Genomic DNA, 7,540 nt, shown 5'->3' with positions numbered 1-7,540 from the left:
TTAAAGAAGAAACCAATATTGCTGTTAGATAGTTGAGAGAAAGTATGAATGTGCTTCATAGAACAAATTAAACTCTCAGACATCAACTATGTCAGGTGAGAAAGGAGATGGAGCAGAGAGACACACTGCTTGTCAATCTGGAGGAGAAACTGCTTAGGATGGAAGCAGCAAAGCAGCATCCTCAAAGTCAGACAAGAGACACAGGCTCATGGACTGGCCCCAGCAGCCAGGCAGAACCACAACCCAGTCTCCCCAGTCCTCTACAGACTGGCCACAGCAGCCAAGCAGCACCAAAGGCCAGTCCTCCACAGACTGGCCCCAGCTGTGAGGCAGCACCACAGGCCAGCCCGCCACAGATTGGCCCCAGCAGCCAGGCAGCATCCAAGGCAAGCCCTCCACAGACTGGTCCCAGCAGCCAGGCAGCATCACAGACCTCCACAGACTGGCCCTGGGTGACCCTGACAACATCATCATCCACACAGGAACTAATGACCTGCATTGTAAGGGAGGGAGTGTCAGGGGCCGTCATCAAGGTGGCTCAGAAAGCACACAGGGAGTTACCATCTCCACACTGCTGCCACGGACTGACTTCCCATGGAACCTGATCCACGACATAAACAGGGTGATCACTTCAGACTGTGCAACACTAAATAATGTCAACATCGCCCATCACCCTACTCTGACATATGAAAACCTGTATGACCACCTGGGCCAGGATCATGTCTGGGTTTACTGAGGACCTAAGAAGAACAACGACCAACAGAGAGCCTTCAGACCCACACCCCACCACAGAACCACCACAGCTCAGCCATGGACACCAGCACACACCACGCTGGCCAAGAGAGAGGAGATGGTCATCAGTCCAGCCTACCAGCACCCAACTAACTATCCAGAACCCAGCCCACTTGAATTTGGCCTGCTAGAGCCCAGCCTACCAGAGATCAGGAAACCAAAGTCCAGCCATCTCGAGCCCAACCTGGCAGAACCCCACCCACCATAAATCAGGCAGGGAGTAGTGCCAGAACTCGAGAACACATATCTGGAGCAGCATACTATGCAGAGGCACAGCCTGACATGGTTCAAGCCATGCCACCCCCTGGGATGCAGCCTACCTGTACACAGGTAGTGGCCAACCACTCAGACATCGGAGAGGTGAAGCAAGTCCTCCAACTCATCTTTAAGATTCTTAGTTAGAAAAAACAAACAAAAAAAAAACAGGCTGTTGCTTGCTCCTTAGTTCCCAATTATATTCTGTTCTATCTATATTGAATCACTGCTGAATTGAATTTAAATGTGAACATACTGTTTAACTTGCCATTACATATGATCTATATTTATAATTAATTATTAATGAAATCTTTATCTATTAGTTAATGGAACATTCAGGATCTGTACTCTTCAGCTTTTGGACTAAAGAGCCCAGACCCAGAATTCATCTCTAGCATTACAGTCAAGATATCGTAATATTATTAGAAACATGGTGTTGAGACAACAGACACCCAGTGTCCCTCAAACTATAGAGAGATATTACTACCATCCCTCAAACAGAAACACATACGTCACGGTAGAGATTCAGGTGAGGTTATTGTGTGGTATAAAGAGGACTTGTCATCTCATTTAAAAATAATTTAAAAAGCAACAACACACATCTGGCGTAAGTTAAACAAAAATACTGCCAAATGTGATAATGATCTGTACATATGTGCAGCCTACACTCGCCCCCTTGAGTCACCCTATTATGATGAAAACTTTTTTGAGAGGAGATTGGACATTACCAGGCCCAGGATAATGTCCTGTTGGTGGGAGATTTAAATGCCAGAACAGGATGTGAGCCCGACATAGTGGATCCTGCTGGTAACAGCCACATCTTTGGACAGTCTTCTCTACACCTCAGCCCCACCACCAGCCACAGACCACATTGTGAACAAACTGGGGAAAGAGCTAGTGCATCTCTGTCACTCCTTAGGTCTGTATATGCTTAATGGCAGGATGAAAGGGGACTCTTTGGGCAGGTTCACATATTGTTCAGCTCTTGGGACTAGTGTAAATCAGCCAGCATAGCAGGTCTTATTAAGAACAGCTCTGCATTTAAAAAGAGACTGAAAAAGGAAGAATGGTATGACAAGGACTGCAAATACATCAGAAAAAAATTAAGACAGAGAAATTGAGGAGTCCATTGATCAAAATCAGTTCTGGGAGAGATGGAGCAACTTAAACCACAAAAAAGAAAACTTAGCCCTACAAAATGGTAACAAACTTATATGAGCAAAACTATATGTTCACCTAACAATCATGAACAGAAAAAATAGAGAAAAATTGGCAATCCTTGAATCAACAATTAAAAATAATCTGAACCCCCTTGATTACCTAATTACAATGAAAAAATTAGAAAACAGCATAAAAAAGTAAGACCTGGGAAAGCATGTGGAGCTGACAGCATCAGGACAGAGATGCTGAAACACCTCAGCCCTGAGCTGAAACAGGCCCTCCTTCAATTGTTCAATCTTGTTCTTCAATCAGGTTGCCTTGCTGAGATCTGAAGCCAGGGGTTTATTTCCCCGATACATAAGAGTGGAGATAAATTGGACCCTCACAACTACCGAGGCATCTGTGTGAGCAGTAATCTGGGGATAATTTTTGCAGCATTATCAATGCCCAGATGCTGGCCCTCATTACGGAACACAATGTCCTGAGTAAGGGGCAAATTGGCTTTTTACCAAATCACCGCACTACTGACCACGTTTACACTCTACACACCCTAATCAATCATCACATACACCAAAAAACAAGGGTAAAAAATTTAAGTTTTTCAGTTTCATTGACTTTAAAAAGGCTTTTGATTCTATTTGGCAAGAGAGATAATACTATAAAATTCTCTAAATTGGGAGAGGCCTCTCAAGGGAGAGGCATCTTTTAGGGCAACAGCTTGTCTCCAACTATATAACATCCACAGTAATGACTTAGCAGTACTGTTGGAGCAGTCTGGAACCCCTGGCCTAACCCTTAACAATAAGGAAGTTAAATTCCTGCTCTGTGCTGATGACCTGGTGTTGCTGTCACCCACACAACACGGACTACAGCAGCACCTGGACCTCCTGGAGCAGTACTGTCAGAACTGGGCCCTGACAGTAAATTTTAACAAATCTATGGCTCAGTGCGTCAGGTAACTTCTTGTCTTGGAGTGAATGCTCTGAAACAAAAAGCATGTCGAGCATTTTATGCAATTAGAAGAAAATTTTACAAAATAGGCATACCAATTAGAATTTGGACAAAAATATTTGATAGTATAATCCAACCAATCGCCCTTTATGGTAGTGAAGTTTGGCTTCCACTCAGTCATCAGGACTACACTGGATGGGACAAGCCATCATTGATCATTAACATTAAAAAAAGAACACTTAAATTTTGTTTACATCTCAAATTGAGCCCCCAAGACACACTGAGATTCCAGGCACTACAAACCCAGGAACTGAACCCCCAAAAGAGTCCCTTCTGTCAGCTGGTCCTGACACTTCCTGATCAAATAACACCCTATACTGCTCAACCTCAGCACTGCTTTCCAACCACCAATCAGAGTCAACCATATTATTAAACTAACAAAAGATGACTATCTGGAACATTTGACCAATCAAACCAAAACAAACTCAATTGCTATCTGACCCTAAACCATCAATATAAATTGGCAGAGTATCTCTTCACTCTCAGAGATACAAAGCAGAGACAGATCCTGACCAAATCCAGACTGAGTGACCACAGTCTAGCCATAGAAACAGGATAACACAAGAAGTCGTGGCTACCGATAGAGAAAAGAGTTTGTGGTCACTGCACGAAAGGTGAGGTAGAGACAGAGATGTACCTCCTTTTAAAATGTGACAAATATAATAATATTAGAGTGGAATACTTTAAGAAATCTGATATGTTCATTCCAAACTATATAAAGCTAGATGACAGTAAAAAGCAACAGATTCTATTAGGAGAGGGACATGCAGATACATTTTATTATTTTTATCTGTTCCATTATTTATTATTGTGAATGTCATGTTATTGTTGTCTGACCTTAATTTTACAGTGTTTCTATGCTTTGGCAACACTGCAACTTTACATAGTCCTACCAATGCAAGCACTGCAAATGTCACTACATAGAGTCACACACAAAACATGTTTAATGTTCTCTGCCAATTTCTTGTTCTTTTTACTTATCTATTTGTTTATCTTAATTTTATTTAATGAATTGCATCTTTTTCTTCTAATTATTGAACTGTATTATCCTTGATGCTTTGGCAGTATTATTCATCTGTAAATGTGATTATTTAAAGTAAATTCTAATATATAAACTTAGCACAAGAAGTAAGGAAATTTGTGTTTGGTAGATTATTTCTTTGTTGTAACAACAAATTCTTGGCAATAAATCTTATACCGTTGGAAAGCCTGTTTATTTCCCTTTTAAATGGTGCCACATTCGTGAGGAACATGCATTTGTGGGATGAGCAGCAGAGCTGAGTATGTGGGTTGCACCCATGAAAAATATGGCAAATTTTCTCTGCCAATGCTAAACAGCTTATTCTGCCATTGACTCTTGTTTGGTGTTTGGTGGATTGGATGATTGAAGTTTGAAGAAACAAGACATACATATTAGCAATTTAACAATTTATTAATTTAACAAACAGGCGCCTCAGTAGCATGTGGAAGAACCATCCACAACCACAACAGCCTGGCACCTCCTCCTCATGCTGGTCACCAGCCTGGTCACACGCTGCTGTGGAGGAACGTTATGTTCAAGGATGAGTCCAGATTCTGTCTACGGCAGTTGGATCATAGGGTCAAAGTGTGGAGAAGACGCGGAGCACGCTATGCTGATTGCTGTACCAATAGAGTAACATCTTTTGGTGGAGGCAGTGTGATGGTGTGGGGCGGCATCTCCCTCACTGGAAAAATGAGGCTTGTCATCATTGGAGGCAATCTCAATGCAGAGAGATATCGAGATGAGATTCTGCAACCAGTGGCAATCCCATATCTCCACAGTCTGGGACCGAACTCTATCTTCCAAGATGACAATGCTCACCCCCACAGAGCAGGATTTATCTGAGACTACCTCCAGAATTTGGGAGTGGAGAGGATGGAATGGCCTACCTGCAGTCCTGACCTCAACCCCATTGAACACTTGTGGGATCAGCTTGGGGCATGCTGTTCGTGCCAGAGTGACCAACACAACCACGTTGGCTGACTTGTGACAAATGCTGGTTGAAGAATGGGATGCCATCCCACAGCACACAGTGTGACCAGGCTGGTGACTAGGGCTGTAGTCAACCAAAGAAAGTCTTGGTCGACTAAAATTGTACATATATGCAATGTAATGGGACAGAGTGCACAGTAAACTCGGCAGCCACACATTTCTCTGTTCTGTATTTCTCTGTTTTGTGTCTTCATGTTAGGCTAACCCATTGTTGCTAACTTTGGAGCTAACCCCCTTTACTTTTCCAGCATTTGGGGAAACAACAGACGTGACTTTTTAGCTTTTATTAACTGACACACTGTAGTCTGTACTGTACATTTACTGCCAGACTGACAACTTACTACTGACCTTTTCCTCTGCCCCGCTCACATCCACCATCACTTCTCTGCCCCTCACTCTTTCCCACTCACTACGCAAACATACTCCTGAACGGAGCGACGCTACTAATAGTTTCCTAGGCAACGACAGAGGTTGACTCACGTACCGGAACAGTGCTGCACAGAGACTCCCAAATGCTATCGATTTCAATATTATCAAATATTTTAAAAAAAAATTTGGCCTGGTTCTTGTTGTGTCATTATGGAGAAACACAGATTCAGTAAACGTTCAGCACGTTCAGTAAACGTTAAGTACAGGTACACCTAGCAGTTTCCATTAAGTTGGGCGAGTTCAAAGTTGTGAAAACAATGGGGGTGTTTTGAATACACCCCCGTTTTCACAGGTAATTTGTTAGTCTGTCCCTCCTGCCGCAGGAAATAATGGATTACTCCTGGAAAGCTATTGATGTAGCACTTTTCTCCTTATGAAAATAACAGAGATTATTCGACCAATGAGAATTTAGTCGGACGAGAGCATATCGACCAACTAATCGACCAGTCGACCAGCAGACTACAGCCCTACTGGTGACCAGCATGGAGAGGAGGTGCGAGGCTGTTGTGGCTGTGTATGGTTCTTCCACACACTACTGAGGCTCCTGTTTGTTAAATGAATAAATTGTTAAATTGCCAATGTCTTGTTTCTTCAAGCTTCAATCATCCAGTCCACCAAACACCAAACAAGAGTCAATGGCAGAATAAGCTGTTTGGCATTGGCAGAGAAAATTTGCCATATTTTTCATGGGTGCAACCCACATACTCAGCTCTGCTGCTCATCCCACAAATGCATGTTCCTTAGAAATTTGACACCATTTAAAGGGGAAATAAACAGGCTTTCCAATGGTATAAGATTTATTGCCAAGAAGCATTGTTACAACAAAGAAATAATCTACCAAACACAAATTTCCTTACTTTTTGTGCTAAGTATAGTATAGCCAGTTTAGTGTATAGTTACACACACACACAAAATGTGTTTAATGTTCTCTGCAATTTCTTGCTCTTTTTTAAATTTTATCTTAAGAATTGTATTATCCTTGATGTTATGGCAATATTATTCATATGTAAATGGTAAAAAAAAAAAAAAAGGTAAAATGGACTGTACTTGTATGGCGCCTTTCTAGTCTTCCGACCACTCAAAGTGCTTTTACACTACATGTCACAACCACCCATTCATTCACATTCATATGCTGAAGGGGTACAGAGGCTACCATGCAAGGTCCCAACCTGCCCATCAGAAGTGCTTATGTGATTATTCAAAGTGAATGTAATTATAAACTAAAACTAAACTGCAACTAGAAATCACCACAAACACACACAAAACACGTTTGTTTTCTGCTATTTTCTTGTTTTTATTTATTCATTGATTTTATTTCATTTAATGAATTGTATTATCCTTGATGCTTTGGCAATATTGTTCATTTGACGTTCATACCAATAAAGCTTATTGAATTGAACTGAGAGAGAGAGGGAGCAAGGGAGAGAGAACAGTGGTTGAGATAACTAGAGAGTGGATGAGGAGAGCGAGCAGTGGTAGTGAGAAAGCCAGTGAATGAGAGGAATAAAACATTATTTTCTGATTGTTTCACAGCGGTTACAAATAAACACACCCCGTGGAGGTGCGCCACAAAGCCTGATAATGGTGCCACAGCCACTAAATACACATCAAACATGTATTATGGGAGTAAGGTAAAAAGAAAATAGAATTACTGTGGTTTTACATTTTTTACCATATGTTTTCAAGTATGAAATAACCCCAAATGAACACTGTAAGCGGACTACTTGATTACCATAAGCAAATTATCTAAACAGCATTTGTAGACCATAGGAATGATTCTGTCCCAAGCTTTTTGATCCATATAAACAGTTAATCACTGTAACCATGATCACTATAAGTGGTTTCCACTGTACCTCAAAACTGTACTTAAGCACAGTA

This window comes from Thunnus maccoyii, chromosome 6 (assembly GCF_910596095.1).
Source record: "Thunnus maccoyii chromosome 6, fThuMac1.1, whole genome shotgun sequence".
NCBI classification, from domain to species: domain Eukaryota; kingdom Metazoa; phylum Chordata; class Actinopteri; order Scombriformes; family Scombridae; genus Thunnus; species Thunnus maccoyii.
The sequence above is the reverse complement of the archived record's forward strand: the minus strand, read 5'-3'. Positions refer to the sequence as shown.